This window comes from Haliaeetus albicilla, chromosome 6, assembly GCF_947461875.1.
Source record: "Haliaeetus albicilla chromosome 6, bHalAlb1.1, whole genome shotgun sequence".
Taxonomy (NCBI): domain Eukaryota; kingdom Metazoa; phylum Chordata; class Aves; order Accipitriformes; family Accipitridae; genus Haliaeetus; species Haliaeetus albicilla.
In genome coordinates this window covers 47,741,217-47,763,664 of record NC_091488.1, presented here as the reverse complement: position 1 = coordinate 47,763,664, position 22,448 = coordinate 47,741,217, and the positions used below count along the sequence as shown (strand labels likewise).

The following is a 22,448-nucleotide window of genomic DNA, read 5'->3' as shown; positions in this document are numbered from 1 at the left end:
TTTACCTTTCTGTGGCCTCCCCAGCTTCAGCAGCTCCCGTCCACAGCCAGTAAGCGCTCCGCCTGTCCCTCTGTGCTCCCGTGCCGCGAGGAGAGGGAGGCCAGGCAGAGACAGCCCACGCAAGCCTGAGGCTGCTGCAGTCAACGGCATCCCCGGGGACGAACGGACAACCGCACTCACAGCGTGACCTCTGGGAGAGGGAAAGAGGCAGCAGCCACCCTTATTACCGTAGCTCGACCCTGGCCGGAGCCCCTCCTTCCGCAGGGGCTTCCGCAGACGCCGCTCGTTCCCCGCGCCGCTGCTAACGGCACCCACGTTCAGGGAGACTCAAGAACATCGCAGGGCCAGCTTGCTGCCCTCACGACAGGGCTCGGGGGCTGCCTGCGGCTACAGCACAGGCAGGCTTCAGGGGAGGGGCTGGAGCTGGGGGCAGCCGCACGGGCCGAGCGAAGGCGCCGGGGGAGCTCCGGCGACTCGGGGAGGCGCCCGCTGGCCGCGCCTGGGGGGTGCCCGCCTCCGTCCCCTCTTCCCTTCTATCGGCTCTCGGGGAACTGCCCGCCGCTGCCCTGGCCCGGCTCGCCTCCGGCGGACCGGGAGCCTGCCGCGGCGGCCGCTTCGCAGCTTCCCGTCCCGCCAGCCCCGCGCGGCCAGGAGGCACCCCCCGCCCCCGCCCCCGCCGGAGGGGATCGCTCGCCTCACCCGCGGTCCCGGCGCTCGCCCGCTGCTGCTGAGACCCCCGCCCTGCCCACCACCACGCTGCTCCCAGGGACCGCGCATGCGCCGGCCGTCGACGGCGCGCCGGAGGGGTCAGAGCCGGCGCGCGAACGCCGGGCTGCAGTACCACACTTTTCCCACAAGGCGGCACCAGCGGAGGCGGCGGCGCTGCTGCGCACCTGTGCGGTGCCGGCGCTGCTGTTCCGCGCTTTGCGCGCTGAGCGCCCGCCGACACCGCGCACGTGGGGCGGCAGCGGCGTTTCCTTACCGGGAGGGAGCAACGAGCGCAGCGGCACTTTCCCCCGGTGCCACACTACCGTTACCGTTGGACCACGGGTGCCGTTACAGGGCCACCACCGCGCCTTTGCAGCCTCCGAGCTGTAGTACCGAATTTTGGTCGCCGGGCAGCAGCATCCCCACAACGATCCTCTTCTGAGCATCAGCTGGATGAGGGATGACTGACAGCTCAGCCCAGTAGAGACCAGCCACAGGCGGCAACTACTTACTGGGGGCACAGGGCTTACATTGCCCTGCCCCTTCCCCACTCGCAGCCTGGCCAGTCATCTTCATCGTCTCCGTTCCAAAAAGCACCCGAGTGCCTCGAGCGTTTACAGCAGTCAAGTGCAAACAACAGACAACTCGGGTGGTCGCTTCTGTCCCTGCCCCCCCACCCCATTATCTGGAGAGGAGAAGCAGCACAGGGACCTGCAAACGGCAGGTGGGGGGGGGGGTGGTCCCCTGGAGCAAGCCCCAGGGACTGCTGTATCCCTCTGCATGTGGCATCAGGGTTGCGGGAGTGAAAGCAGCCAGTCAACAGCTGCTGGCGAGAGATTTAAAAAAAAAAAAACAAAAACATAACGCCTGGTTCAGGTGACAGCCTGGAGGCAGGCCACAAGAGACCCAAAGCTGCTCTGTGCCAGAGGGGCAGCTCTGTCCAGCAGGAAACGCCGCGTCCCAGCGCACCAGATGCGAGCGGCCCACCTGCAAGCGAGCGATACCCTGGTGACCCTGGGGCTCGGTTGGGGTGGGCGCACCTTCCCTCACCTCCGTGCTATCGGAACTCTGCTCTCCTAATCCTGCACGCACGCAAGGCTTCTTGTGCGGGGCTTGTCTCGGATCGAAGACACGCTGCACGGTGTTACTTACCGCCCCGCCCTCCGGCGTGCAAAGTAATGCGACGTGAAGCAGGGAAAGCAAAGAGGCCTGTCGGGATATTAGTAGTCCTCAGCAGAGGACCGTAGAGCCCTCGAGGTTCCGTCTTTGCTCCCTACAGGAGCGTGGCTCCGCACTCCTTGCCGCTCCCGCCAGCAAGCGTCACAATTGCCCTTTGCTGCCTGCAACACGCAGTACCTGCGCGGCCCCAGTACTACTGCCGCTTACAGCGCGAGAGGCGCTCGCTATAAAGCGGCAATGAAGAACAAGGACGGCCCGTCAAGATAGCAGGAGGAACATAGAGAGCCTCCAGCATTAGCCAGGCAGGGCTTGCAACTCACCTCGTGTCGTGGTTTAACGCCAGCCAGCAACAAAGCCCCACGCGACCGCTCACTCGCTCCCCCGCCCCCAGTGGGACGGGGAGACAATCGGAAGGGCAAAAGCGAGAAAACTCATGGCTTGAAACGAAAACAGTTTAATCATTTAAAAGAAACAACAACTTGTAAGGAAAAGGAGAAAAAAAAATGACAGAGAATGGGGTGCAGCCAGCATGCCAGGGGTCTCGAGCCTGATGGATGATGGGGGGGTGGTGGTGTGGAATATGGAGGAGGGAAAGGAGGGAGGCAGGGCAGGAGATAAGAGAGCAGGGGGTGCAGGGGGAAACAACTCGCATGGGTTAAAAACTCGTGTGGGTGAAGGAGGTGGGCTGGAGCAGGAGATGGGGGGGGCATATCGGGGAGACACAGACACAGGGGGTAAGGTATGTGTGGGTACAAAGGTGCATGGGGTGTACTAAAACAAATTGTGCTGCTTCACAAAAACATGGTCCCACGTGAATTCAGTAGGGTTTCTTCTGCTCTTAAACATGAATCAGGCACTTAAAAGCTTCAGTAGACTTGTAAGTTCAAACCTCCGACAATTTACGTAGTCTTATCATTTCTGATATCCACGATATGTGAAAATAAATCTTTCAGTTTCATAGTTGTCACTGGGAAAGATACATGTTAATCTAAACCACACAAGGGGAACAATATGTTAGCCATGTAGACTTTATTAAGAGGTTGAAATTAACTTCTCAGGATCTTTTAAGCTTCTAAGCATAAAATAATTAGTGTAGCTTACAGATGTGGAAGAGAAATATTTCGGTATCATAACCAAAGTAGTCTTCTCCTCTGTGAACTGCAACACAATCTGTAATACTGCATCAACACTAAAACCCACTCTGTCTCTCCTCTTTTCTCATCCAATGTTTTATTTATTTCAAGAAATTCTTTCATTATCTATCCCATAAAATGAGAAATAGATTATTATGGAAGAGCTCCTAAGATAAAAAGTTAAAGCATTAGACTAGCTGTGATATAAAAATTATTTGAGATATATTTACGTGTGATGTTCTGAAGAATTATCTAGTTGTTTACAATTGCTAGGACTTCTCAGTAGTAAATCACTGGCAATGGCATGAACACAAGAAACTATTCATGGGGCACATTCATCCTTTATGCAGTTAAATGAAGCTTTTAAATCACAAAAAGATTTGGCTGTTAAACAGTCTGTGTAAATTACATGACAGTAACCCAAACCACAAGATCATGTCTCTCATACTTTGCTCTGTTTCAGAATAATCTCAGCTTGCAAAGCAGATCAGTTTTCTGTAACACAGATAACCAGGGTTCACACAGTCAGACTTTTAATTTAGAAGGCCACAGAAAGAATCATAAAGAGACCAAGTATCTTTTCCTTAAACATCGTGTTTACAGACAGCTATGTTACCTCAAAGTGCTATGAAAGTTACTTTCTCTAAAACTATCTTCCATTTATTTTTCCTTTTTTTTCCCTGAAAACAATCTTATAGCTTAATCCTTATAGGAATTTTTTCAAGTTTTGTTTTTTTCTAATGAGTATCAACACATGAAAACTCTAAATAGTTTAAGGAAAGTCAGTATTTGCTACAGTTGCACTTGATCCAACATCCCACTTTTTTTTCCAACAAGCAAACGAGTTCAAGTTTCTTTCAAGAGCCATACAGGAGAAAGTACAGATTCTGCTCTGTCTGCTAACAAGTAGGTGAAGGAGCTGCTACCAATTTGAAAACTATATAGGCTCTGCTGTGCCACATTTTGAACTGGGGAAGAAAAATAGCCCTTCTTGTTTCAATATTTAGGTCCACTTTTTCTCATTTGCAAAGCAGATCCATTGCCTTGGGAGACTGACCAGAATTACCTGGAACAAACATTATTTTTGCATAGCATCTGTTTGTTAGTTGAGAAAACAGTCACTATGTCTCTATAATAATATTACACGATTTCATCAACACATTTCTGTCTCAAGGGGCCCAGTTGTATTTTATTTTCTAGTAACACATTATCTATCTAATTCCTGTCTCTGACTTAAGAGATGAGCAACATACAATTTCTTCAATGTCTACTTATCACATGAGGAAGTCAACAAACCTCTTTTCACAGTTACAAGCAGTTTTCAAAGACGTGACAGTTCGCTCCAGTTATCAACTGACCCTGAACAAGTTGGAAAATATAAAAGGATCAATAAATGTGAGAAAGACCTTTGGTATTAGGGAACTCAGACAAACTGGTGCAGCTTTCTTCCCTATTGATTCGAAGAGAATGCTGTTTGACTGCTGCTTATACGGATAATCCACAAATTATTTGCTATTCTTCTTAGCCAAAGGGCTAAGGCAGTACCATCAGCAACTTCATAACATACCCTGAAACAAGAATCAGATATTACAGCTCCAAGTCTGAGAAAACAGCATCAATGATTAAGACAGCTGTAACATGGAAGGCATGGTAAGTGGCAGTTGTATAAGGCACTAGCAATTTATCAGGGCTCTCTTTCAAATGCTGGCATTTTCTGTGACTTGGATTTTGCCTATTATTGTGAGGTCATTACATCACCTATCACACAAGTGTAACTTTGTTAACTTTGAAATAAAAGCTGCTAGACAATATACAACACAAAGTTAGACAAGCGAGGGAAGTACACAGTGATTTCACAGGCAATCTGGAATTGGGCACCTGACTTTAATTCCTGACTTTGAAAACCTCTCTCCAAATGATTTACCATCTTTCACTAAGACCCAGCAGCAGTTCTCTCCTGTGCCTCATGCTCTTCTTTAGTCATCCAAAGCCCACGGAGCTGCACTGTAAGCTTGAAGACCAGTATGCCAGCTTCATGTCCTATTTCTGTCACCTGGTTTTTATGTACCGTTTCTTGCTAATCAAAAGGCCCAGTGATTCCTCGTCACACATCACACTTGAGTTAGTACATCCAAGCATTATTTTTGCAGCATTACATTTGCACGGATTAGCTGCTGAACCCTCCAGATGATGTACTGCTTTTCAAGAAGGGTGCAGTATAACTGGTGAGAGTCTACAGTAAGTCCAAGAGGGTGCCCAACGATGTACAGAAGTCTGACTTCAAAGTATAAATTGAAAAACAGCTGCTTAACCTGGAAAGGGCAATACTGAAGAGAAATAACAATGTTTAAACTCTAAAAGGTAGCTATAAGGAAAAACTTCTGTGTACATCCACTGCACACAGGACACGGAATCATGGGGCTTAAATTACAACCTGAAAAACTTAGGGTATGTAGCAATCTTTGCAACAGTAGTAATAATTACAGGAAATGTTTAAGAATAAATTAGGCAAGCATTTGTCAAGAATGATACAGAAAGTTGATCATTCACCTCTAGAATGAGAGCAACACTAGACTATATCTTTAAAGGTTCTTCTTTCCCCATTGCTGTCCCTCTGTATTTCTAACCCTCAAACACAAGCATCATCCCCAGCTGTGCACTTACAATTATATCTGCATATGCACATGTCTAGATATGCAAATTTATTTCTTTGTTACACACAGTTGAAGAAGATTACTCATAGGTAAGCCAATTTACATAAACAGCATTGGAAAGTTAAACACCTCAGCTTCTTGCAAAACGTTAGCCCAATAGAACACCAGGAGCAGTATGTAAATCCTTATTCCAAAACTGTGTTCTCTTAAATCTTATGAAAACCATTTCTAATATAAAGCCTAACTTGTCTATTTTCTGACATTCCCCTTCTCTGTCATCAGGTACTTATTAGATAGTAAAACAACTGATGGGGCAAACACCATAACTAGCAAAATAGCTGACTTCTGTAGCAGTTCTGTATCATGTCTGAATAAATGCAAGTTTAGAAGGTATATAGGTAGATACACATTCATAAATGCACAAGAACTGAAAGGAGTAATCTGTAACTGGTAGACTAAGAACACTGCAATAGCATGCAATGTAAATCAACATGCACCTATAGGGAAGGGAAGTACAGAAACATTCTTCTGGATTAAAAAAAAAAAAAAGCAGCAATGGTAGGAAAAGGTACTTGGAATGTGTCACTTTCAATCCACTGAAATAATGTCTGCAACAGCAGTAAGAACACTGGCAAACTACCTTCTCTGTTCCACAGTGCCTTGAAACCAATATGCATTGTCTGTTGCCAGCTGCCATTAGCAAACAAAGGCACTGCAATCAGTAGAAGTGTGTAGAACACCAAAAATGAAAACTTTTGAATATGTCACATACAAGATCCTCATTCTCAGTACAGTCTACAAGGTTACACAATTGTAAAATACTTTGTAAGAATGAGAATCCTGAAGTTTGCCTTGGTTTAAAAAAGTTTTAAAATTCCGTTTTGAGTTTTTTTTTCCAAGGGTTTTAGAAATAAAAGCATCTTGGTAAAGTGATTTTCACACACTGCACAGACACAAACAGTGTTTCTCCCACTGTGAGAGGAGCATAAAAATACTCTTATCTATATGTTAGACAAAAGTGACCAAGGTCACAGGAGAATCTGTACTTTTCCACTAATTACAAGGAACGGGCCAGGTGCTTTGTGCCTCCTATGGAGCTGGAGCATGCAGTTGCCTGGTAACTTGTTCTGAGCTATTGCATTTTAATCACACATACATGTAGGAATACCAAGCTGACCGCTTAGGTTTATCAGCCAAAATAGTTTACAGCAACACAATAGTTTATAGCAATTCAGGAAGTTTAACACTGAATTTAGGTATGTGCTTATATGGTTTGATGAACAGAACTTTTATAAATGAAAAGGAAACAATAGAAGTTATTTATATGTGACTTCAGAGCATACAAAAGGTATAGTCTACAAACCAAATATCAATTATTAGCAATATTTACCTGTTCAAAGGGCATCATGTAATGTCTCAGACTCAACAAGCATAAACTGACAGACTGTTATGATTTGAAAATTTTAAAAAAGTTCTAATAGTGTACCCAAAACGGAGGTGTTTCAGTGTTCAGGCTAGACTCATTGTCTCCAGTAAATACATATCTTAATTCTAACACAGGATAAAAACTGATTTATAAATTTCCTCTTGTAAAAATGAAACTGTTCCAATTACACTGTTCACTCCTATTTAAGATATTAAATAGTGCAAATAAGAAGTAACTTTAACCAACCCCTCCCACCCAGCTATAAACCATGACCATATACAGTCCTTGCAGACTACACAAGACCCTGTTTCATTCCAGCCATATCATTAGCATAAGCTGTGCAAACCCATTTAAATCAACAGGTTTTTCAGGCATAAAAGCAGAATCCAACAGCAGTTAAACCACTTCTTACAACTGACAATGTAATACTTCCATCACTGATTATAGCACCATAACAAAAACCAATGGGTCTTTATTGTCCTTAATGGACTTGAGGGGCTGCAAGAAACCAGTGAAGTTACAAGAGTGGATTCTGTAACGTCACTATCAGCATAATTTCCAGATCAAAGATCCAGCCTCCTGTTAAGATCATCAAATATAATTTTGAGCTCAGAGGACAAGTCATCACAACACTATGTTAGGTAGAGTATAAAACCTTATCATCAGATTCTCAGCTAGTTTAAGTCAATGTATTCTGTGTATTCTGCTGAAGTCAATGAAACTAAACACATTATCATATGAAAGATATTTCAGTATGCCTCGGACCTAGAAAACTATCTTGAAAAATGTCCATAACTTTTAACACAAATTCTCTGCACTTCCCACAATCTCTTAACACTGAGCAGTAGTAAGACCCTAACATTTACTTGCAACATATTTCTTGCATAGCTTTAATTTTTATTTTAATTTTAAAAGGGGCAACTAATAAATAAGATTTTTGCAGCTACTCACAAAAATCAATAAGCAAATACATTTGTTCCAAGATTTAAATTACTTGTATAATTTAAAAACTATCAAAGCTCTGTAAAGTAAAATAGATACATTTACCTACTAATGTAGGAAACTACAGACAAACTTCAGGAAATGACCAAAGGTGCAGAGGATAGGCTAATAGGCTAAGGTAGAAAAACAACAACAAAAAAAACCCAGGAGTTCTACAGAAAAATGAGTGAGCAGCCTACAGCACTGGCAGACAACAGACTTTTTATCCCCACTTCCTCCACCCCTTCTTCTTCTCCTCCCCCCCCTTTTTTTTTAAAGGAAATAATTTTTCTATTGTGAAACATATTGTCAGTGATGCAGTTGAAGCCAGAAGTTTAAATGAGTTCAGGAGAGGATTAACCGAATTCTAAGACACATGCCAACACAACTGCTATAGAAAGCATCTGCATCATGGTGAAATGCAAACAGCTACTCTGATAACGACACATTATTATTCACTAAATTTGCCTTTTACCCTGTTGTATAGTTACTAATGTTGAAAAGAGTCACTGCTGTGCAAGAAACTAAAATTTACAGCGCTTTATGCTTGGAGAGAACTGTGGCCCATCAGCTCATGGCTGTGAAGTCTTACAACTTAACACGTTTCAGTTGCACACCAAAAAGTTCTGAGGTGGACTGCTGACTGTATTCAATAGTCACAGCATATGATAAACTTTACTTATTTGCCTTTAACTGATGCTCCAAATATTTTAAAGTCATTCTTAAAGTAGGTTACATTACCCTTCATACAAAATCCTCCTTCAAATGCAGGTTTCTCTTCTTTTCAGATTTAAGGCATGAACAGAAATCACACCTGCATAATCACTGAAATCAGTGCCTATTTTTCAATAAACTTTAGCAGCATCAGAATTCGTCCTCAAGTACCGTTCATAAAGCAAATGCTTCATTCTTCAAAACTTTTTTTAGCAAATGTTAGTAATGCTGTACCACAGACTCTCACGCCCAGTCACACATGTTCTTCCTGAGACTGTTATGCAGCTTAGTATTTTAAAAATCACCATCCAACTGTGTACCTGATACTGGTTCTCCCCTTTTTAGAGTCTGATGTTAAGGAAAAGCTGCAAGTACTACAAAATCAGGCAGACTTGCTTGTTCTTGCCAAAGAGAAAAAGGTTAAGCATTATTAAAAAATAAGACTATTGCCTATCTTTAAGTATCCATAAAGCTATGAACATGAACTGTATGGTGGCGTGTTAGCATCAATATTTGAACACGGGCACGCAAAATGTCCTTCAGTTAAATTCCAAACTCTATGAATTAATTGGTGGGCAATTCCCCAAGGATAAAACATCTATTAAAAGCCAACAGTAAGCCAGAAATCTCTTTCCATTTCATGTGGTAAAAAAAAAAAATACAGTGAATCCTGAAAAAAGAAACAGATATTAGACAGGGAATGCCTATATAGTTATAGGGCAAGTAATAAAACATTTAGTGTTTTGATTTCTTTTTTTATTTATGTCATCACAATAGTTAGACAAACATGGAAACATTTGCAACAGCAATACTTGGGTCACTTTAAAATCTTGGTAACACTGAAATACAGGTCAGCAAAAACTAATGATGTGGGGAGGGCACTTTAGGTCTTATTATTTTCGTACACATTCACACACATCTATATACACACGCACACTCCACAACTCCAAAGAGCTATCTTAACTATGTCTGCAAGTAAACTGAAATAGTAGGCAGAAAGGAACCATATCCATACTAAGACAGTTAGCGGTGTCGTAAAACTGAAGATCACTGCAACCAGTGCCATCTTAAAGAAAAAAAAAAAACAACCAAAAAACCTGAAAGGAACCATCACTGTGCATGTCATAAGCATGAAGTTATTTTAACCTGATGACTACTCTGCTCTAAACTTTAAGCATCATTAAGTTTTTATGGATTTTTAAAGTCTAAGGTTATTATTTTAAATGACCTACTTGTAGTGGCAGCCTAAGTAGCATTCGGGAGAACACCACAGTGTCCACAACTTCTACAGGTCAGTGCAGTATGATTAAGCACTACATTTCTAGGGGAGGAAAACAAAAAACCACTACCACTCATTTATTCAATTGAAAAGCTTATCACACCTGCACTTCCAAAGCAACAGGCTACAGGAATACTGAATGCAAAGTATTCCAGACCCATCTGGAATACTTTGACGTCTCAGCTCCAAGTTACACATCTTTCATTTCATATTTTAACGGATTAACAGCATTTGGATGCACAGAAACTGTCTTTACAGTGATGCCTGCAGACCTCCGAGTCATAAGTTAAAATGTCTTCCTAAAATATAACAGTTTTAGCACTTCCTCCAAAAGGAGTGAAAAAACCACAACCAGGGAAGGAGGAAGTGACACAACACCACGGTTTTTTTCCAGAGATAACAAAATCCTGAGAAAACAAGATGTTTGTGCTATCAGAATAAAAATCCCCAAAGAAACAAAAGAGTTTACCTTTCCCTTAGAAAAGTTACTTTTGAGTCAAGATCTGCTCGTTTTCTCTCCCAAGCATGAAATCTCTCTTCAGCTTAAGACTGTCTTCTACTGCAGTAGAACTTTAGTGCGCACACTGGAACCTGGATAGAAACTTATTTAAAAAAACAAACAATACAATAGTACTACAGTGGCTAGAAATCTTTTACATATTCTGATGAAAAGACTCAACTTATTTCTAGGAAATAAAGTGTTTGGGGCCAAAGCCAACAGATGATGTTCATGTAAGGTTAAAATTTTATTTTTTTTTTTAAATTGATATATTGAAAAAAGCTGGAGAAGGAAGTGGGGACAGAAATGAAAAACCATTCAGGGAGTCAGTGGTATAGACTGTCACCATGCAATCTAAATATGTAATTGCAGATCACATAGTCAGAAGAAGTGAGTCAAAAGTAGCACACTCCCTGGGAGAGGGGCGGGAGTCTCTTTCCCCTTGTATTTCAAGCCAAGGCCCAACTAGCAGAAGGCAGCTTTTCTGTCAGATAAAGCAAGGCAAAAGGATCATGTACAGCAACTTCCTTGCAGCCTCTTGCTCCTGAGCGCCCTTCTTCAACTCCTTCTTTCTTCTTCTGGTGATGGGAAGGCAAAGCATGTTCTGTTCCTGTGAGCCCATACTGCTTGTCCCTATAGTAACAGCAGGCACCTGTGATTCCTCTCCAAAGACATTTACACATAGAAATCAGTTGAGTGGTGTGTTATGGAAGCATAAGCTGCAGTGGACATGATTTAGAATCAGTTATTTTTTTGTCCATCATGACAAAATAAAACCAGCAATTTCTTACTTTATAGAAATTCTCCTAAAGTAGTAGTTGCCCCCAATAGCTGTCAAGTTTTTGTATCACAGCAGAACAAATGCAGCCAAAAGAACATTTTCTTTAAAATGACTACTCCGAACTACACAAGCAGGCAGGCACAGGCAGCTCCCAATTTAATTAAGTATATGTACACAGCACCACTTAGTGGTGCAAGCGGAGTCACCGCTGACAGGAATGAGAAGTTTGAACACCAACCTTCCCGCCCCGGCCCCCTGGACGTGAACGATGTCTGGTCTGTCTGTCCTCACTCGCCAAATACCACTACAATGCCTTTACTATAAGAGAGTACATCTGCCAAGCAAAACAAGTCCAAGAGTGCTGAACCTCAAGGCCAGCAGAACCAACGGCTGCTGAGCATCAAACAGATGCATGCACTTTGAAGATCTTTCAGAATTCTACAGCACTCTACCACATGGTTTCTGGTGACACAGCCTGAAGCAGTGTTTAAACAAATGATCCAGCTTAGTATCTGCCTGTAGTGCAAAGAATAGCAATCTCTTGGCTCACGATTTGGGTTTTATATAGACTTGGGCCATAAACAAATGCAATAGATGTAGAAAAACTGAAGACTGACAGCAAATGGAACGTAACTATTATTTTTCCACTCCATCAACCAGTTGGAAAACTAACTCACTCGTGCACTTACGTAACAGAACACAAAGAGAACAAAAAGAAAGGCTTTTATTCAGAACAAATTAGTGTGTCTTTACAGGAAAGTAATGGTTTCAACTTACAAAATCAGCATTATCATTAGTGATGCACCTTTCCTGAAGGGGAAATCCTTCTCTTTTATCAAATGTCAATTCCAAGAGTCTGTAAACAAAACAAACAAACAAACAACCCACACCATTACCCCAAAAGCTCTGTTTAGATTACATACACACACACACATATACATATATATAAAAACCATGTCTTCACAGATGACAACTGTATCAATTTATACTTCAGGCCCTTCTCCTCCAGGAACCACCTATAAAAGACAATGACAATTTTGTGTTTGTGCCATAGATCTGAGTTTTACAAACCCATACATGACAGTTCTTGCTTTACAACAATTTAGCAGATGGAGACTTCACTGGTAGACCACAAAAGCGTTTTTTCGATTCAATATTATCTTCCTCTCCCAACAGAGGAAGCCAGTTATTGCCAGAGAAGCACAGGACAGAATCTCCAAAACACAAAGAATGTTTAACAAAACACAAAGTTGTTCCTAGATAACAAACGTTTTTTGTCTTTGGTATTCACCTCAAGGAAATGATTCTGTCTAGAAACACTACAGCTCATTTTTAAAAGGACAAAAAACATCCTTCCTTTCGTGAATAATTTCTCCAATTGCTGATTTCTCCCCAGACTGTCACTATACTGGCAAGTTGGTTTCCTCTTTCCAACTTCTATCATTAGGTAGAACTCAAAAACTGATAAAGAGCCTGAACCCTTCTACAGGCAGCAGGGAGTAATTTTCCAGGGAAGAAAGTAAAGAACTGAACAACAGAAAAAGAAATACAAAAGGAAAAACATGAATAAGGGAAAAAAAGAAAAGGATAGCCATTGCTTTTACTGATACATTCTTAATAATTAGCTGAGCACTTCTAAAGAGGAAGAACTTCGCTGCTTTCGGGACCGACGTATGAAAAAGTCTAAAGCGTAGTCTTCCTGACACGGGAAGATGTGTCCGCAAGAGAGGCACAAGATCTGATACAGAAACGTATCTACGTCTTGCTGAAAATTTGCACTCTAAGCATCACCAGCTTGTGCTTCAAGGGCAGTATACCACCAGCTTAACTGGATGGTAGTAATTTTACCCCATACAAGAAGTCAGAACATGCACTATCCTTTAAGGAGGCAGAACAATAACCAAAGCAGAAAAAGGCTTAGAAATTAAGTCAAGATGGTACTTGCTCAGACACACAGTGAGGAGGTGCAAGGTGGGTAAGACAGCAAAATGGAGATTGTTCCTCGTTCACACAGAGCTGATTTCGACTCAAGTTGGTCTTCCTCTCCTCTTCCCACAAAATTAGGAATGCTTTTACGTAGGAAGTCCCAACTTTGTAGCCATCTATGCCGACAAACAAAAAACTATTCTAGGTCTGCTTTTGTGGTATTTAGGAAGTTGCAGAATTCAGCTTAGGGATGCATAATCACAGTATTTAATTACTGTTTCAGTACTGACCTACATACACCAGCAGATAATAAACTAAAAATCATAGTGCTTCTGATTTGGTATAAGCCAACAGACCTCCACATTTTTTTCAGAGCACATAAAGGTACAGCTCTCTGGGCATCACATGGTAATCATAACTGCCAAATGACTTGACAAGCTTGTAAACATCCAAACTGCTGCAAACACATCTATACATACAATAATGGATAAAATGTAGATGCATTCCACCTACACGCTTATGCAGGCAAACACTCATGAGTTAAAAGCCACTGTATGAACCAGCTTACGGAGTGCTTAACAAAGCCAGTGATTCCCTTGCACACCTGAAGACCAGAAAAACATTCACCAAAATAAAGTTAGGGACATGCTCTTTTTTTTTTTTTTTTTAAACTGTAACATGTACTAAGACAGCAAGATCACTTTTCCAGCATCATTCATACACACATATGCCCCAGAAGCCACTTGAAATTACCTTGTGTAATGGAATTGTCTGGAAAGCTCAGCTCAAAGTAGTTGAGCTCAGTTACTGATTGATTTACAGGTACAGAAAATAAACGCATGCAGCATTTTAACAATGATGACTTACCATTGTTATGTTATTTCCATTTAGCAAAATCTGGTCTAGCTTTGTGATTCTTCTGCCCTCGGATGGAATCTCACTGAAGCAGCATTAAATAAAATAAGTGAGAATACATAACCAGGGACAATGATTCCAGTTTTGATTACAGAACTGACATAAATCTCTACATTAAGATGGCAGTTGTTGGAACTAAGAAATAAATTGGCCACACTGCAGCCTGATCTTAATAAATTGACCACCTGGATAAAGAAAGCTATCTGGCAACTAAAAAGATCCATTGTACTTTTCTGCTCAGTACACGTAAAGATACAGATTCACCCTCTAAATCTTAGCAATTTCTTGAATACCACCAATACTCAGAACAGGTTTCAAATAGCAACGTGGCATGACAAAGTAATAAATACTTATCCTTAAGTCTGCTAACTTTCTAAATATTTGCCTAGACCTTAAGGAAATGTAAAAATAAACAAACTACTGGAAAGTTCAATACACAATCCACGCAAAGTTAAGGCTATAAAGTAGGAACCTGATTACAAGTATAAATCATGCAACAGCTACTCTATGACATGGATGTCCTGAATAGATCACCCTCTATAGTTTAAGTCCAAGGTACAAACCATTCAGCTGGCAAGTATTCCAAAAATATAAAAACACTTTGCTTACAGAGCTTACACAGTATTTTTCCTCAGGAAACCAAATGTTAAATAGGAACAGGAGGCAGAAACAATACTTACAATTCTGTAACGTCTTCTAACACCATATCTGAAAAAACAGTTTCAAGGAAAATAAGGCCCTGAATTTTAAAATAAAACTATTTAAAGTTATTTCCATGTCACACTGAGCTGTGATTTTACCTGTAAAATAAAAAATCAGAATAATACAACTGATCCATACAAAAAAAGGCTCTCCTATCCGGTGAACTCAAACCTCTCAAAAGCAGTAACATAATTGAGCTGGAGCATAAACTGGACGGCCTTAAACACCTCCATCAAAGGATACGGACAAAGTCATCAAATCCTAGAAGTGTTCCAACAATTTCTGATCACTCTTCATCACAATATGAATGCGTGGACCTACGCATTTGTCCACGAGTTCTGTAGACTGAAAGGCACAAGAGATTGCTTTATAGAACATACATTGAGATTGCTTTATAGAACATACATTTTTTCGAGCAAAAACCTTAACGTTGTGGCGGCAAAAAAAGTAATTGCCGCGGGCACTGGTAAAAAGCACAAAAAGAAGAGGAAAAAAAAGAGACAGGAAAAAATACATTAAAAAAACCGCTTCCTCGCACGCTTAACTGCTGCCGGTACCTCCGCAAGTTTCTGCGGCCGCAGGAACACGTTCCCTCCACCGAGAACACCTCGGTGCCGCCGGTCCGCAGCACATCACCGCGGGTCTGCCGAGCGCCAACGCTCGTCCCCAGCCGGCCTTTGCAAACCTCGGCCCGGAGCCACCCCCCGCTCCCTGCCCGCGCCGGAGACCGGGACGCCCCAGCGCCTCTCCGCCGCCGCGGGCAGGGGCCGCGCCGCTGACAGGCCCAGCCGCGGCTCCCGAGCGGCGGGAAGCCCCGCGGCCTCACGCAGACGCCTGACTGACGAGGCCGGAGGGCCGCCGCGCCCGCAGCCCCGGCCCCTCAGCCCCGGCCCGGCGAGGATTTTGCCCTCGTCGGCCAAGAACGCCGGACGCTGCGGCCAGACCCGCGCACTTGACCGCAGCTGCGAAGGCGACGGGCTCCGCCGCCCGCCACCGAGCCGACGCGGGGGGGGTGGCGCGGTGCGGCCCGGCCCGGCCCGGCCCCCCCCCCGCCCCATCCAGCCACTCGCCCTCCCTCGCCTTCCGCCGCCTCCGCACAGATCCGCACCCCCGGGCTGCCCGAGGAAACCCTCACCTGACGGCAGCCGCCACCTCCGCACAGCCCCGCACCCCCGGGGTGAGCTGAGCTGATTAGCCGGCTGAGGTCCAATCTCCCCAGAAACCTCTGCCCTGACACCGGAGTCTCTTAAAACAGTTTCTGACCTCTTTTGGCACGTTTTCTGCTCTCCCCCCTGTCGTGGTTTAACCCCAGCCAGCCATTAGGCACCACGCAGCCGCTCACTCGCTCTCCCCCCCTCCAGTGGCAGAAAATCGGGAAAAGAAGTAAAACTCGTGGGTTGAGATAAGAACGGTTTCATAGAACAGAAAAGAAGAAACTAATAATGATAATGATAACACTAATAAAATGACAACAGCAATAATAAAAGGACTGGAATGTACAAATTACGCACAGTGCAATTGCTCACCACTCACCGATCGACACCCAGTTAGTCCCCAAGAGGTGATCCCCCGCCCCCACTGCCCCCAGTTTATACACTAGATGTGCCTTCCCATGGTATGGCATACCCCGTTGGCCAGTTTGGGTCAGCTGCCCTGGCTCTGTCCTGTGCCAACTTCTTGTGCCCCTCCAGCTTTCTCGCTGGCTGGGCTTGAGAAGCTGAAAAATCCTTGACTTTAGACTAAACACTACTTAGCAACAACTGAAAACATCAGTGTTATCAACATTCTTTGCATACTGAACGCAAAACATAGCACCATACCAGCTACTAGGAAGACAATTAACTCTATCCCAGCTGAAACCAGGACACTCCCTCATTGCTGGGGAGCTGTGACATCTGCCTCCACCTGTGGAAGTCCCACCCAGCAGTCCCACCATAGCTCTATACCCTCCCCTTCCTGAAAATTGTTGCTTCCCATTTTTGGGGGAACCTAATTTCCCCTTGAGCCAAGGGTACTGGAGGTCCTGTCCACACGGAGTCCATGGCTACTGACCCCATTGCCACTGAAGCTATCATCATCTTTGCTGTTGTTATTGATACTGCCAGTATTCTGAAAGAAGTTTGGCTGAGTCCTTGGCTGAGTCTTCCTGAAAACCCAAACCCCACTACTTAGATGTTTGTGTGAGACAGACACCTCTGCCTCCAGTCTAAACCTCACTTTCCCTCTCCGTGTCTATTCCCAGGCACCGTGGTACCTAGGGAAAAGCTCATCTTACCTGAGAAGCTGCCATGATGCATCCCAGCACCAGAAGATGGAGTCAGGAACGTAACACAAATTTGCTCCTCCGTTGCTCTTTCCTCGGATTGGGGTACCTGTGCCCTTCATGTTAGCGCTCTACAGGATGCTGAACCTGAGGCTGGATTTACAAGAAACAGCCAGATCCTGCCACCTCAGCCCCGTCTGAGCCAAGCCCTGATATATCCCCACTGGGTTTCTTGGTACCGCCAGTCTCTGCCATGGCTTATCACTTATCACCCTCTCTATCACTCCCTTTTGCCTTTGCCTCAACTTTGTTTTATCTTCATCCACGTTCTCCAGTTTCTCAGGGACGCAAGCTTTTGGCACTGAGACTTCAAGGCCACGCCAATGAATTGCCACAGTCCCCAGTCAGTGGCTCATAAGTGAGGCTCTTCCTGTTGTCCTGCTATGGGTCCTCCAGGGAAGGACTTTTCTCTGTGCCCTAGTGGGATTTCCACTGTTCCAGCTTGTGCACATGGGGAAACTTAAGACCAGAGTAGGATCCTCCTGAAGTACGGGGTGTAGGGCCTTGTAGTGTTCACCATGATTCAGCTCCTGCCAGGCATGGACAGAGCTGCTGCAACCACAGACAAGGCATGAACCACAGTGCATGAGAACATGAAGGGCTTCCTATTCCATAGGGGTGACTGCCCCATTCCAGAGCTGAACTGAAGTCCCACAGGCAGTGAGGCATGGGGCCAGGGCAAGTGTGAGAGCACTGACTCCTACCTTGTTCCATCTCCTCAGCCTCAAGTTCTGTCACTCCTCCTGAAGCTGGGGTAAGAAGTGAGGCATCCAGGTACCTAAATCCAAGTGGAGAGAGAACTCGGGCATTCTGCCCCTCCACTTGCCAGCAGTAGTGAGTGATTAGAGCCAGTCAAAAATTCACCCTGCTGGGAGGACACTAAGAACTTTGGCTTTATTGTGATGATTTATAAGCTTTGATTCCCTTTGTGATTCCCTGTTTCCCAGTGGAGGAACTCCACTGCCCTGATTCTCAGTGGAGGGGCCATGGCTGAGCCAGGGTCACGGGGGGGAGGGGGTGGGGGGTGGAGTGTAGTGGTCAAATGGGGAATTGCAGTGAAGTCTTGGACACATCCCCGTTTTCACAGCAGAGCCTACAGTCCCCGTGGTGCCTCTCGCAGCAGAATCAGCAGAACCAACACCTTCTCAGCTTCCTCCAGGCTCCCTGCAGGTGAAAGAGAGACATTGGTGACCCTCCAAGGAGGGGAGAACAGAAGAAGGAGCTGGGATGAAGCTGGGAGCCAGAATGCCTGTGTTCTCACCTCAGTGCCAGGTAGGTAGTAGGAAAGGATGAGGAGGCCAGATGCCTGCCTATAGGGCCATGTACTTGATCTGCTAGGTCCATGAGCCCACAGGATGGGACACAGACTTGATCATGTTGACACTGTTATTCACAGGGGATTTCTGTGTTCCCCTACCATGCTGGGGAGATGTGCCCTCTGACCAGAGGAAGAGGAGCAGGAGAAGGAGGAAGAGGAAGAGAACACACACGGCCAAGAGTCTCCCCTCCATGTTTGGCTCTGAGCAGAGCTGATGGGAACCAGAACTTTGACCAGATGTCTCCACCAGGCTGCTCCTGTCCACCCATAGGGAACTGCCTAACCTGAGCAGGGCCCTTGCCTAATGTGCTAGGCACTTCACATAGGTCCAGCAGGCATTGTATATGTAAGCCATGAGGTTTGTGCCTCTCTGTGTGTGCGTGCGCACGTGCGTGCACAAGGTCAGTATGTGCGACCATGGGATTGTGTGGCTGTGTCTATGTGTGTGAGAAACGGGGTGCATATAATGGTGTGTGATCACAACAGGGTGTGTGTGTACAGGGAGTGTGTTCAACGTGGTTTGTGGGTGTACACATGGAATGAGTGTGTGTGAAACTGTGAGTACACACGAGTATGTGTGTGTTTGTGCACGCCATGGTGTGTACCCAACAATAAGCATGTGCAGTGGTGTGTGTGTATACACATCCATGTGTGTTTCTGTGTGTTTGTGTCCCCATTTGTCCATGTCTCCCCTACCCCCAAACATGATTACCCTGTAATTGTTTTCCTCTCGCTGGCCTGCTGCATCAGGGAGTGATTGGCAACATGTCCAGGGCCTGGGACTGAGATTCATTCAGCTGGAAACCAGGAACCCTGGAGATCTCAGGTAATGGGCAGTGGAAGGATAAGGGGAGAGAATCATCATCACTGGGAATAGTCTTACTAGGGCCAGTGTGGAGGAGAACCTTGCTAGCACTGGATGGCCACATATGATGCCCAGGGGAGAGGGAATCTCACTCCTGTCACTCTCTGGGGCACTATGCACATCCTACAGGCAGAGGGGGTCAAAGGGGACTGAGTGCCTGAATGCCAGGGTCCTCTTCCCTTCTATGGGGAGATTCCAGGGTTTAGTGGAATAGAAGTGAGGGAATGGGGGAGCAGCCTGGGTGCCCAAGCTGTACTGGAGGGATTAAAGCCCCATGTGTGAGGAATTAAAGGTCTTGCTTTTGTGATAATTGTGCCTGTCTTATAAGTGGAGGGGGTGTTTTGCTGACACCCAAAGATGTCTCCTGGGGCAGAGTCCCCTGCTGTGGACATCACCCTGGTCCTACATTCTGTCATGCCAAAGACAATAGTGATTAACAGCCAGAAATGAAATCTCTCTGCATGAAAGCTGAGAACAGGACCCAGGCATCTGGCTTCTCAGTACCTCCTTCCCTTTCTCTATCGCTGTGGTTATCTGCTCCATGCCCAGAGCCAAAAAGAATCCAGATGTTGGAGTTACTGTTCCTTTTATGCCCAGCCCCATACTTCTTTCCCGATGGAGAGGTGATGCACCTGATTTGAGGTGGAGTGCAGACAACCTTCCCATCTAGTGCTGGGCAGTTTATTTGTCCCATAAACAAACCCCAGGAAAGAGAATGCATGGTTGGACGGGTGCAGTTGAGATTTTGACCATGCGGCAGCACCATTAACTGCTGAAAGAGCAGGACTCTCTGCCGCTCTGTGTCCATGTCACGACTGCCCTCACATCCCCAGTCTGCACCCAGCTCCTCCAAAGTGTGCAGAGGGGCTTCCAGCCCTGGTTCAGCAGGCGTCCACATAAGATCCCCCAGCCAAGAGGGGGATGTATGCTCACCTGCCACGTCAATACCATTGGTACATTAAAAGCCACCCCTCAACCCTTTCCCCAGAAGTGATTGTGGGAGGCTTTTCATTCATCTGGCTGTAAACCCCCTCCTCCTCAGGGAGACCAACATCCAGGCATGCCTTGCTCTAATTCCCCAAATCCACTGCCCTCCGAGGAATAAAAGGTGTCTGGGCCACTACCCTGGCTCTAATCTGCAGATATGCCTGGCTTCCCAGAAGTAGGCTGAGAAAGCCAGCATTAAGGCAGTCCTTCCTGCTCCCAGATCCACAAAATCCTCAGAGAAAAGAAGAAAAATAGCCACTTCACTGCAGCATGAAGTAAATAAACTTGGGGGACACAGGAGGCCAGTTCTTCTGGGACCAGTGGAAAGGAGGGGTGGATGCAACATGTCTGAGGATTTTCCATGTGCACAGCTGAAACAGCCATGGCTCAAGCAGGGATGTATCCCATTTATGTCAGTTCCTCCCCATTTCTCATCCCCAAAAGACAAACTCAGGCCTCTGCCTTCTCCGTGCGTAGCTCCCCACTCCCTTCAGCATGGAGTTGTGAGGCTCTAGGTTTGTGGAGAACCACAGATGGGAAACGAAGGCTACTAATGGTGACCACAGAGAACAGACCAACTTGGAGGGGGTGAGGAGGGCTGATGCACAATTTCTACATTTGAATTTGTTGGGAACTTTGTGGGAGTCACAAGCTTGCAAACCACAATCCCAGCTATCTAGGACATGGGCTTACCAAGATCACAAACCTCCAGGAGGAGGCAACCCAGGAATTACCTTGAGCCAAATGCAGGGGCAGTCTCCCCACCTGCCCTGTATTGGCAGGCATTGGGGTCTATGGTTTAAAGGGGTGAGGGAGGCAACAGGAGCTAAACTGTGAGTTGTCCCCACCCACAGCAGGAGATATCCCAGGTGAGCCATGGGATGGCCCTGGTAACCAAGACGAGAAATACCTGGAGAAGTTTCAGAAGGGATTGTTGGGACCTCCACTGTTTCCTAGCATCTGGTCTGGCTTACCCACTGCATTCCCTGCTGCTTGCCTCAAGACAAGAGGGCTGTCCTGACTTGCCTACTCTTCTTTATCTCCAGTGCTGCTGAATAACTGGATAGTGGAAGTCCCTGGGGGAAGCTGATGCTCAGCTGTATTTTCACAGGCCACCAAGGTCAGAAGCCGGGAAATCCTTCATGGATTGTGATGCATAGGCGTGGTCAGGGGTGCTCCAGTTCATGCTGTAGGTGTGGCAAGAGGGAGATGCTGTCTAGCACACAAGTGTGCAACACCAGTGTTCACCTGTGGATCCAGCGTCTCCTGCCGAGTACCTGCGTACAGTTTTTCTCATGCCTTTTGCTGAGCTTTCTTCCTCAGAGAAACAGCGAGTTGGGTGACACCCCGCCAGCCTTCTCCTTCCCAGCACCATGAGGCAGAAGTACCACCGGGGATCCTAGCCCATTTCCTCCTGCTTCTCCTTCCCTGTTGCCAGGTAGAGCTCCAGGCACAGAGTCCAACAGTTCCTATGAGGAGGGAAAGGTGCTGCCAGCAGGGCTCAGCATGGTGGAGACCTCTGTGGTTTGTTGCCTGGGTTCCTGTCGCCCTTGCCACTCTCCCAGCTGTTCATCCCTGCGCCCACCGCGTTCCCCAGCTAGCCTGTGCTGAATTTGCCCCATTCAGGAGAGGCCATGTGGGTGTCCTTCTGAGCAGAAACACCTGAGGGCGCTGTGGAGAGGGTGCCGGTGAATGCATCAGAGGATGCTCACCTGAACCTGGTGAGCCTGTGAGCCGAGCAGCAGAGAGGTGTCACTGGTAGAGCATGGAATCGCACTGTACAGCTGCTTTCAAGACCTTAGTGGTCTCACCGGCTGCATCCCAGCGGCAACCCCCGCCTCTGGAGGACAAGCTCAGTCCTGCCAGAAAAGGAAACCATCTTGGACAGGTTGATTCCCAGGGCAAAGGGAGCAACGACACAGATGGTCTCAGCCCCTGAGCGCTCCTCCAATCTGACAGACAAAGTGTGCTCCTGAAGCAGAGCTGCCAGAAGCCCTTGCCCCAGAGGCAGCACCAGGCTGAGACACCCAGGGCTCCCCAGCTAGGCCCCAGGTCCCA

The 22,448-nt window shown here is 45.8% G+C and overlaps 1 long non-coding RNA gene across 5 annotated transcripts; it reads right to left on the bottom strand.

Moving 5' to 3' along the window:
• Positions 1 to 3,679: 3,679 nt before the first annotated feature.
• Positions 3,680 to 16,231, bottom strand: LOC104315131 (uncharacterized). Of its 5 annotated transcripts, none has more exons than XR_011325201.1 (3): positions 16,033 to 16,231; positions 15,141 to 15,242; positions 3,680 to 14,903 (listed from the first exon to the last, which is right to left on the bottom strand). It is a non-coding gene; the product is annotated as an uncharacterized lncRNA (long non-coding RNA). The 5 variants fall into 5 exon arrangements; XR_011325200.1 differs by lacking the exon at positions 16,033 to 16,231 and adding an exon at positions 15,455 to 15,937; XR_011325198.1 differs by having other exon boundaries at positions 3,680 to 15,242.
• Positions 16,232 to 22,448: the final 6,217 nt, after the last annotated feature.